Consider the following 12,228-nt stretch of genomic DNA (forward strand, 5'->3'; position numbering starts at 1 on the left):
CACTTTCAATGAATTATGGACCTTTATTCCCAGATCCATTTGTCCTACCACGCACCTCAGTGCCTTATATTACTGCGTAAGTCCTACCCAGGTTTGTCCTCCCAAAGTGCAACACCTCACATCCGTCTACATTAAATTCCATCTTCCATTTTTCAGCCCATTTTTCCAGCTGGTCCATAATCCCACTGCAAGGTTTGATAGCCTTCTTCACTGTCCACTATTCCCCCAATCCTGGTGTCATCCTCAAATTTGCTGATCCAATTTACCACATTATCATCCAGATCGTTGTTGGTGACCCAGCACCGATCGCTGCAGCACACTTCCAGACGGAGACTCAACTGTATTCTGTCTCACTGCCTTCTCCCATTAAGCCAATGCTGAGGGGGTGGTGTGGTAACATTGTGGTTAGCCTAATGCTTTATAGTGCCAGTGACCAGGGTTCACTTCCTGCCACTGTCTATAAGGAGATTGTACATTCTCCCCACATCCACAAGGGTTCCCTCCAGATGCTCAGGGTTCCTGTCATATTCCAAAGACATTTTGGATAGTAGGTTAATTAGTCACATGGGTATAATAGGTTGGTGAAGGCTCATTGGGCCAGAGGGGCCTCTTACCGTCATTGGATACAGAACCGACCCTAGAGGAACTCCGCAAGGCCATCTTGTCATGGTCCGGTCCGTAAAGTCTGCATTCCGGTTCACGGTCCGGTCCATCGATCTGTATTCCAGGTTTTCCGGTTTTGCATTGTTCTATTGGGTGCTCTAATTAAGGCACATGATTCTCGTTTGGGCAGACACAAATATCTTCGGAGACCAGGGCTCGGCTGCTGGATTGTTGCTGTATGAATTCCTTCTCTGTCCCTTCCTCCTGAAGTCTTGCCTGCAACCTTGTCAAGTTCCACCACCAGAGTGAGACTGGAGCCTTGCTGTGTCAAGATAAGGAACCGTGCAGGGACGAAATATAAAGCACGGAACGTGAAGGGACGGTGCAGTGTAAAGGAACGTGAGGAGACGGTGTATTACAACGGAACGTGAGGGGACTGTGCAGTGTAACAGAACACGAGGGGACCGTGCAGGAACGAAATATAAAGCACAGAACGTGAAGGGACCGTGCAGTGTAAAGGAACGTGAGGAGACGGTGCAGTACAACGGAACGTAAGGGGACCGAGCAGGGACGAAATATAAAGCATGGAACGTGAAGGGACGGTGTATTACAACGGAACATGAAGGGACCATGCAGTGTAACGGAACGTGAAGGGGGCCGTGCAGTGTAACGGAACGCGAGGGGACCGTGCAGTATAATGGAACGCGAGGGGACCGTGCAGTACAATGGAATGCGAGGGGACCGGGCAGTGTAATGGAATGCGAGGGGACCGTGCAGTACAACGGAACACAAGGGGACCGTGCAGTACAATGGAACGCGAGGGGATCGTGCAGTGTAACGGAACGTGAGGGGACCGTGCGGGGATGAAATATAAAGCATGGAACGTGAAGGGACGGTGTATTACAACGGAACGTGAAGGGACCGTACAGTGTAAAGGAATGTGAGGAGACCGTGCAGTACAACGGAACGTAAGGGGACCGAGCAGTGTAATGGAACGTGAAGGGGACCGTGCAGTGTAACGGAACGCGAGGGGACCGTGCAGTACAACGGAACGTGAGGGGACTGTGCAGTGTAACGGAACGCAAGGGGACCGTGCAGGGACGAAATATAAAGTACAGAACGTGAAGGGACAGTGTATTACAACGGAACATGAAGGGACCGTGCAGTGTAAGGGAACGTGAGGAGACCGTGCAGTACAACGGAACGTAAGGGGGACTGAGCAGTGTAACGGAACGTGAAGGGGACCGTGCAGTGTAACGGAACGCGAGGGGACCGTGCAGTACAACGGAACGCAAAGGGACCGTGCAGTGTAATGGAACGTGAAGGGGACTGTACAGTGTAACGGAACGCGAGCGGACCGTGCAGTACAACGGAACGTGAGGGGACTGTGCAGTGTAACGGAACGCAAGGGGACCGTGCAGGGACGAAATATAAAGTACAGAACGTGAAGGGACAGTGTATTACAACGGAACGTGAAGGGACCGTGCAGTGTAAGGGAACGTGAGGAGACCGTGCAGTACAACGGAACGTAAGGGGGACCGAGCAGTGTAACGGAACGTGAAGGGGACCGTGCAGTGTAACGGAACGCGAGGGGACCGTGCAGTACAACGGAACGCAAAGGGACCGTGCAGTGTAATGGAACGTGAAGGGGACTGTACAGTGTAACGGAACGCGAGCGGACCGTGCAGTACAACAGAACGCGAGGGGACCGTGCAGGGACGAAATATAAAGCACGGAACGTGAAGGGACCGTACAGTGTAAAGGAACGTGACGACACCGTGCAGTACAATGGAACGTGAGGGGACCGTGCTGTGTAACGGAACGCGAGGGGACTGTGCAGTACAATGGAACGTGAGGGGACCATGCAGTACAATGGAACGCGAGGGGACTGTGCAGTGTAACGGAACGCGAGGGGACCGTGCAGTACAACGGAACGCGAGGGGACCATGCAGAATAATAGAACGTGAGGGGATCGTGCAGTACAACGGAACGCGAGGGGATCGTGCAGTGTAACGGAACGCGAGGGGACCGTGCAGTGTAACGGAACGTGAGGGGATCATGCAGTACAATGGACCGTGCAGTACAACGGAACGCGAGGGGACCGTGCAGTACAACGGAACGTGAGAGGACCGTGCAGTGTAATGGAACGCGAGGGGACCGTGCAGTGCAATGGAACGCGTGGGGACCGTGCAGTGTAATGGAACATGAGGGGACCGTGCAGTACAACGGAACGCGAGGGGATCGTGCAGTGTAATGGAATGCGAGGGGATCGTGCAGTGTAACGGAACGTGAGGGGACCGTGAATTACAACGGAACGTGAGGGGATCGTGCAGTACAACGGAACGCGTGGGGACCGTGCAGTGTAATGGAACATGAGGGGACCGTGCAGTACAACGGAACGTGAGGGGACCGTGCAATGTAACGGAACGTGAGGGGACCGTGCAGTGTAACGGAACGTGAGGGGACCGTGAATTACAACGGAACGTGAGGGGATCGTGCAGTACAACGGAACGTGAGGGGACTGTGCAGTGTAACGGAACATGAGGGGACCGTGCGGTGTAACGGAAAGTGAGGGGACCGTGCAGTACAACGGAACGTGAGGGGACCGTGCAGAATAATAGAACGTGAGGGGATCGTGCAGTACAACGGAACACGAGGGGATTGTGCAGTGTAACGGAACGCGAGGGGACCGTGCAGTGTAACGGAACGTGAGGGGACCGTGCAGTGTAACGGAACGCGAGGGGACCGTGCAGTGCAATGGAACGCGTGGGGACCGTGCAGTGTAATGGAACATGAGGGGACCGTGCAGTACAACGGAACCCGAGGGGATCGTGCAGTGTAACGGAATGCGAGGGGATTGTGCAGTGTAACGGAACGTGAGGGGACTGTGAATTACAACGGAACGCGAGGGGATTGTGCAGTGTAACGGAACGCGAGGGGACCGTGCAGTGTAACGGAACGTGAGGGGACCGTGCAGTGTAACGGAACGCGAGGGGACCGTGCAGTGCAATGGAACGCGTGGGGACCGTGCAGTGTAATGGAACATGAGGGGACCGTGCAGTACAACGGAACCCGAGGGGATCGTGCAGTGTAACGGAATGCGAGGGGATCGTGCAGTGTAACGGAACGTGAGGGGACTGTGAATTACAACGGAACGTGAGGGGATCGTGCAGTACAACGGAACGCGTGGGGACCGTGCAGTGTAATGGAACATGAGGGGACCGTGCAGTACAACGGAACGTGAGGGGACCGTGCAATGTAACGGAACGTGAGGGGACCGTGCAGTGTAACGGAACATGAGGGGACCGTGAATTACAACGGAACGTGAGGGGATCGTGCAGTACAACGGAACGTGAGGGGACCGTGCGGTGTAACGGAAAGTGAGGGGACCGTGCAGTACAACGGAACGTGAGGGGACCGTGCAGAATAATAGAACGTGAGGGGATCGTGCAGTACAACGGAACGCGAGGGGATCGTGCAGTGTAACGGGACGCGAGGGGACCGTGCAGTGTAACGGAACGTGAGGGGATCATGCAGTACAATGGACCGTGCAGTACAACGGAACGCGAGGGGACCGTGCAGTACAACGGAATGTGAGAGGACCGTGCAGTGTAACGGAACGCGAGGACACCGTGCAGTGCAATGGAACGCGTCGGGACCGTGCAGTGTAATGGAACATGAGGGCACCGTGCAGTACAACGGAACGCGAGGGGATCGTGCAGTGTAACGGAACGCGAGGGGATCGTGCAGTGTAACGGAACGTGAGGGGACCGTGGATTACAACGGAACGTGAGGGGACCGTGCAATGTAACGGAACATGAGGGGACCGTGCAGTGTAACGGAACGTGAGGGGACCGTGAATTACAACAGAACGTGAGGGGATCGTGCAGTACAACGGAACGTGAGGGGACCGTGCAGTGTAACGGAACGTGAGGGGACCGTGCGGTGTAACGGAAAGTGAGGGGACCGTGCAGTACAACGGAACGTGAGGGGACCGTGCACTACAATGGAACGTGAGGGGTCAGTGCAGTGTAATGGAACGTGAAGGTGACCGTGCGGTGTAATGGAATGTGAGGGGACCGTGCAGTTCAATAGAACACGAGGGGACCATGCAATGTAACAGAACGTGAGGGGACCATGCAGTGTAACGGAACATGAGGGGATCGTGCAGTACAACAGAACGTGAGGGGACTGTGCAGTGTAATGGAACGTGAAGGGACCATGCGGTGTAACGGAACGTGAGGGGACGGTGCATTACAACCGAACGTGAGGGGACTGTGCAGTACAACGGAACGTGAGGGGACCGTGCAGTATAATGGCATGTGAAGGGACCATGCACTACAACGGAACGTGAGGGGATCGTGCAGTGTAACGGAACGCGAGGGGACCGTGCAGTGTAACGGAACATGAGGGGATCGTGCAGTACAATGGACCGTGCAGTACAACGGAACGCGAGGGGACCGTGCAGTACAATGGAACGTGAGAGGACCGTGCAGTGTAATGGAACATGAGGGGACCGTGCAGTACAACGGAACGCGAGGGGATCGTGCAGTGTAACGGAACGCGAGGGGATCGTGCAGTGTAACGGAACGTGAGGGGACCGTGGATTACAACGGAACATGAGGGGACCGTGCAATGTAACGGAACATGAGGGGACCGTGCAGTGTAACGGAACGTGAGGGGACCGTGAATTACAACGGAACGTGAGGGGATCGTGCAGTACAACGGAACGTGAGGGGACCGTGCAGTGTAACGGAACGTGAGGGGACCGTGCGGTGTAACGGAAAGTGAGGGGGCCTGCAGTACAACGGAACGTGAGGGGACCGTGCACTACAATGGAACGTGAGGGGACAGTGCGGTGTAACGGAACGTGAAGGTGACCGTGCGGTGTAACGGAACGTGAGGGGACCGTGCAGTTCAATGGAACACGAGGGGACCGTGCAGTGTAATGGAACGTGAGGGGACTGTGCAGTACAACGGAACATGAGGGGACCATGCAGTGTAACAGAACGTGAGGGGACCATGCAGTGTAACGGAACATGAGGGGATCGTGCAGTACAACGGAACGTGAGGGGACCGTGCAGTGTATTGGAACGTGAGGGGACCATGCGGTGTAACGGAACGTGAGGGGACCGTGCATTACAACCGAACGTGAGGGGACCGTGCAGTACAACGGAACGTGAGGGGACCGTACAGTACAATGACACGTGAAGGGACCGTGCATTACAACGGAACGTGAGGGGACCATGCACTACAACGGAACGCGAGGGGACCGTGCAGTGTAACGTAACGTGAGGGGATCGTGCATTACAACGGAACGTGAGGGGATCGTGCAGTGTAACGGAACGTGAGGGGACCGTGCAGTGTCACGGAACGTGAGGGGACCGTGCAATACAACGGAACGTGAGGGGACTGTGCAGTACAACGGAACGTGAGGGGACCGTGCAGTGTAATGGAACGTGAGGGGACCGAGCAGTGTAACGGAACATGAGGGGACCGTGTATTACAACAGAACGTGAGGGGATCGTGCGATGTAACAGAATGCAAGGGGACCTTGCGGTGTAACGGAACGCGAGGGGACCGTGCAGTACAACGGAACATGAGGGGACCGTGCAATGTGACGTAACGTGAGGGGACCGTGCAGTGTAACGTAATGTGAGGGGACCTTGCAGTACAACAGAACGTGAGGGGAACGTGCGGTGTAACAGAATGTGAGGGGACCGTGCAGTACAACAGAACATGAGGGGACCGTGCAGTACAACGGAACGTGAGGGGACCATGCAGTACAACGTAACGTGAGGGTATCGTGCGGTGTAACAGAACGTGAGGGGACCGTGCAGTACAACGGAACGTGAGGGGACCATGCAGTACAACGGAACGTGAGGGGATCGTGCTGTATAACGGAACGTGAGGGGACCGTGCTGTGTAACGGAACGTGAGGGGACCGTGCGGTGTAACGGAACGTGAGGGGACCGTACAGTACAACGGAACATGAGGGGACTGTGCAATGTGACGTAACGTGAGGGGACTGTGCAGTGTAACGTAAAGTGAGGGGACCGTGCAGTACAACAGAAAGTGAGGGGATCGTGCGGTGTAACAGAACGTGAGGGGACCGTGCAGTACAACAGAACGTGACGGGATCGTGCGGTGTAACAGAACGTGAGGGGACCGTGCAGTACAACAGAACGTGAGGGGATCGTGCGGTGTAACAGAACGTGAGGGGACCGTGCAGTACAACAGAACGTGAGGGGATCGGGCGGTGTAACAGAACTTGAGGGGACCGTGCAGTACAATGGAACGTGAGGGGACCGTGCGGTGTAACGGAATGTGAGGGGATCGTGCTGTGTAACGGAACGTGAGGGGACCGTGCGGTGTAACGGAACGTGAGGGGATCGTGCAGTACAACGGAACATGAGGGGACCGTGCAATGTGACGTAACGTGAGGGGACCGTGCAGTGTAACGTAATGTGAGGGGACCTTGCAGTACAACAGAACGTGAGGGGAACGTGCGGTGTAACAGAACGTGAGGGGACAGTGCAGTACAACAGAACATGAGGGGACCGTGCAGTACAACGGAACGTGAGGGGACCATGCAGTACAACGTAACGTGAGGGTATCGTGCGGTGTAACAGAACGTGAGGGGACCGTGCAGTACAACGGAACGTGAGGGGACCATGCAGTACAACGGAACGTGAGGGGATCGTGCAGTGTAACGGAACGTGAGGGGACCGTGCGGTGTAACAGAACGTGAGGGGACCGTACAGTACCACGGAACATGAGGGGACTGTGCAATGTGACGTAACGTGAGGGGACTGTGCAGTGTAACGTAATGTGAGGGGACCGTGCAGTACAACAGAAAGTGAGGGGATCGTGCGGTGTAACAGAACGTGAGGGGACCGTGCAGTACAACAGAACGTGACGGGATCGTGCGGTGTAACAGAACGTGAGGGGACCGTGCAGTACAACAGAACGTGAGGGGATCGTGCGGTGTAACAGAACGTGAGGGGACCGTGCAGTACAACAGAACGTGAGGGGATCGGGCGGTGTAACAGAACTTGAGGGGACCGTGCAGTACAATGGAACGTGAGGGGACCGTGCAGTACAACGGAATGTGAGGGGATCGTGCTGTGTAACGGAACGTGAGGGGACCGTGCGGTGTAACGGAACGTGAGGGGATCGTGCAGTGCAACGGAACGTGAGGGGATCGTGCATTACAACGGAACGTGAGGGGATCGTGCAGTACAACAGAACGTGAGGGGATCGTGCAGTAAAACAGAACATGAGGGGACCGAGGATTACAACAGAACTTGAGGGGATCGTGCAGTACAACGGAACGTGAGGGGACCGAGGATTACAACGGAACGTGAGGGGACCGTGCAGTACAACAGAACGTGAGGGGACCGTGCAATGTGATGTAACGTGAGGGGACCGTGCGGTGTAACTTAACGTGAGGGGATCGTGCGGTGTAACGGAACGTGAGGGGACCGTGCGGTGTAACGGAATGTGAGGGGATCGTGCAGTGTAATGGAACGTGAGGGGACCATACTGTGTAACGGAACGTGAGGGGATCGTGCAGTACAACGGAACGTGAGGGGATCGTGCGGTGTAACAGAACGTGAGGGGACCGTGCAGTGTAATGGAACGTGAGGGGACTGTGCAGTACAACGGAACGTGAGGGGATCGTGCAGTACAACAGAACGTGAGGGGACCGAGGATTACAACGGAACATGAGGGGATCGTGCAGTGTAACGGAACGTGAGGAGATCGTGCATTACAACGGAACATGAGGGGACCGTGCAGTCTAATGGAACATGAGGGGACCATGCAGTGTAATGGAACGTGAGGGGACCGTGCATTACAATGGAACGTGAGGGGACCGTGCAGTGTAACAGAATGTGAGGGGACCGTGCAGTGTAATGGTACGTGAGGGGACCGTGCATTACAACGGAACGTGAGGGGACCGTGCAGTGTAATGGAACGTGAGGGGACCGTGGTGTGTAACGGAACGTGAGGGGATCGTGCAGTACAACGGAACGTGAGGGGATCGTGCGGTGTAACAGAACGTGAGGGGACCGTGCAGTGTAATGGAACGTGAGGGGACTGTGCAGTACAACGGAACGTGAGGGGATCGTGCAGTACAACAGAACGTGAGGAGACCGAGGATTACAACGGAACGTGAGGGGACCGTGCAGTGTAACGGAACGTGAGGAGATCGTGCATTACAACGGAACATGAGGGGTCCGTGCAGTCTAACGGAACGTGAGGGGACCATGCAGTATAATGGAACGTGAGGGTACCGTGCATTACAATGGAACGTGAGGGGACCGTGCAGTGTAACAGAATGTGAGGGGACCGTGCAGTGTAATGGAACGTGAGGGGACCGTGCATTACAACGGAACGTGAGGGGAATGTGCAGTGTAACGGAACATGTGGGGACTGTGCAGTACAATGGAACGTGAGGGGACCGTGCATTACAACGGAACGTGAGGGGACCATGCAGTGTAACGGAACGTGTGGGGACTGTGCAGTACAATGGAACGTGAGGGGACCGTGCAGTGTCACGGAACATGAGGGGACCGTGCAATACAACGGAACGTGAGGGGACTGTGCAGTACAACGGAACGTGAGGGGACCGTGCAGTTTAATGGAACGTGAGGGGACCGAGCAGTGTAACGGAACATGAGGGGACCGTGTATTACAACAGAACGTGAGGGGATCGTGCGATGTAACAGAATGCGAGGGGACCTTGCGGTGTAACGGAACGCGAGGGGACCGTGCAGTACAACGGAACATGAGGGGACCGTGCAATGTGACGTAACGTGAGGGGACCGTGCAGTGTAACGTAATGTGAGGGGACCTTGCAGTACAACAGAACGTGAGGGGATCGTGCGGTGTAACAGAACGTGAGGGGACCGTGCAGTACAACAGAACGTGAGGGGACCGTGCAGTACAACGGAACGTGAGGGGACCATGCAGTACAACGTAACGTGAGGGTATCGTGCGGTGTAACAGAACGTGAGGAGACCGTGCAGTACAACGGAACGTGAGGGGACCATGCAGTACAACGGAACGTGAGGGGATCGTGCTGTGTAACGGAACGTGAGGGGACCGTGCTGTGTAACGGAACGTGAGGGGACCATGCGGTGTAACGGAACGCGAGGGGACCGTACAGTACAACGGAACATGAGGGGACCGTGCAATGTGACGTAACGTGAGGGGACTGTGCAGTGTAACGTAATGTGAGGGGACCGTGCAGTACAACAGAAAGTGAGGGGATCGTGCGGTGTAACAGAACGTGAGGGGACCGTGCAGTACAACAGAACGTGACGGGATCGTGCGGTGTAACAGAACGTGAGGGGACCGTGCAGTACAACAGAACGTGAGGGGATCGTGCGGTGTAACAGAACTTGAGGGGACCGTGCAGTACAATGGAACGTGAGGGGACCGTGCAGTACAACGGAATGTGAGGGGATCGTGCTGTGTAACGGAACGTGAGGGGACCGTGCGGTGTAACGGAACGTGAGGGGATCGTGCAGTACAACGGAACGTGAGGGGATCGTGCAGTACAACAGAACGTGAGGGGATCGTGCAGTACAACGGAACATGAGGGGACCGAGGATTACAACGGAACTTGAGGGGATCGTGCAGTACAACGGAACGTGAGGGGACCGAGGATTACAACGGAACGTGAGGGGACCGTGCAGTACAACAGAACGTGAGGGGACCGTGCAATGTGACGTAACGTGAGGGGACCGTGCGGTGTAACGTAACGTGAGGGGACCGTGCAGTGTAAAGGAACGTGAGGGGACCGTGCATTACAACGGAACGTGAGGGGATCGTGCGGTGTAACGGAACGTGAGGGGACCGTGCGGTGTAACGGAATGTGAGGGGATCGTGCAGTGTAACGGAACATGAGGGGACCGTGCTGTGTAACGGAACGTGAGGGGATCGTGCAGTACAACGGAACGTGAGGGGACCGTGCTGTGTAACGGAACGTGAGGGGATCGTGCAGTACAACGGAACGTGAGGGGATCGTGCGGTGTAACAGAATGTGAGGGGACCGTGCAGTGTAATGGAACGTGAGGGGACTGTGCAGTACAACGGAACGTGAGGGGATCGTGCAGTACAACAGAACGTGAGGGGACCGAGGATTACAACGGAACATGAGGGGATCGTGCAGTGTAACGGAACGTGAGGAGATCGTGCATTACAATGGAACATGAGGGGACCGTGCAGTCTAACGGAACGTGAGGGGACCATGCAGTATAATGGAACGTGAGGGGACCGTGCATTACAATGGAACATGAGGGGACCATGCAGTGTAACAGAATGTGAGGGGACCGTGCAGTGTAATGGAACGTGAGGGGACCGTGCATTACAACGGAACGTGAGGGGACCATGCAGTGTAACGGAACGTGAGGGGACCGTGGTGTGTAGCGGAACGTGAGGGGATCGTGCAGTACAACAGAACGTGAGGGGACCGTGCAGTGTAATGGAACGTGAGGGGACTGTGCAGTACAACGGAACGTGAGGGGATCGTGCAGTACAACAGAACGTGAGGGGACCGAGGATTACAACGGAACGTGAGGGGACCGTGCAGTGTAACGGAACGTGAGGAGATCGTGCATTACAACGGAACATGAGGGGACCGTGCAGTCTAACGGAACGTGAGGGGACCATGCAGTATAATGGAACGTGAGGGTACCGTGCATTACAATGGAACGTGAGGGTACCGTGCATTACAATGGAACGTGAGGGGACCGTGCAGTGTAACAGAATGTGTGGGGACCGTGCAGTGTAATGGAACGTGAGGGGACCGTGCATTACAACGGAACGTGAGGGGACCGTGCAGTGTAACGGAACATGTGGGGACTGTGCAGTACAATGGAACGTGAGGGGACCGTGCATTACAACGGAACGTGAGGGGACCATGCAGTGTAACGGAACGTGTGGGGACTGTGCAGTACAATGGAACGTGAGGGGACCGTGCAGTAAAACGGAACGTGAGGGGACCATGCAGTACAACGGATCGTGAGGGGACCGTGCAGTACAACAGAATGTGAGGGGACCGTGCAGTACCACGGAATGTGAGGGGACCGTGCAGTACAACGGAACATGAGGGGACCGAGGATTACAACGGAACGTGAGGGGACCGTGCAGTACAACAGAACGTGAGCGGACTGAGGATTACAATGGAACGTGAGGGGACCGTGCAGTGTAACGGAACGTGAGGGGATCGTGCATTACAACGGAACGTGAGGGGACCGTGCAGTGTAACAGAACGTGAGGGGACCGTGCAGTACAACGGAACGTGAGGGGACCATGCAGTACAACGGAACGTGAGGGGATCGTGCTGTGTAACGGAACGTGAGGGGACCGTGCTATGTAACGGAACGTGAGGGGACCATGCGGTGTAACGGAACACGAGGGGACCGTACAGTACAACGGAACATGAGGGGACCGTGCAATGTGACGTAACGTGAGGGGACTGTGCAGTGTAACGTAATGTGAGGGGACCGTGCAGTACAACAGAAAGTGAGGGGATCGTGCGGTGTAACAGAACGTGAGGGGACCGTGCAGTACAACAGAACGTGACGGGATCGTGCGGTGTAACAGAACGTGAGG

At 55.7% G+C, this 12,228-nt stretch overlaps 1 long non-coding RNA gene across 1 annotated transcript in view; it reads left to right on the forward strand.

Annotated features, from left to right (window-relative positions):
* The window catches only part of LOC134350625 (uncharacterized), a 36,205-nt gene that overhangs the window by 2,468 nt on the left and 21,509 nt on the right, over positions 1-12,228 (forward strand). The gene's annotated exons all lie outside the window — the stretch shown is intronic.

Source organism: Mobula hypostoma, chromosome 8 (genome assembly GCF_963921235.1).
Source record: "Mobula hypostoma chromosome 8, sMobHyp1.1, whole genome shotgun sequence".
NCBI lineage: Eukaryota > Metazoa > Chordata > Chondrichthyes > Myliobatiformes > Myliobatidae > Mobula > Mobula hypostoma.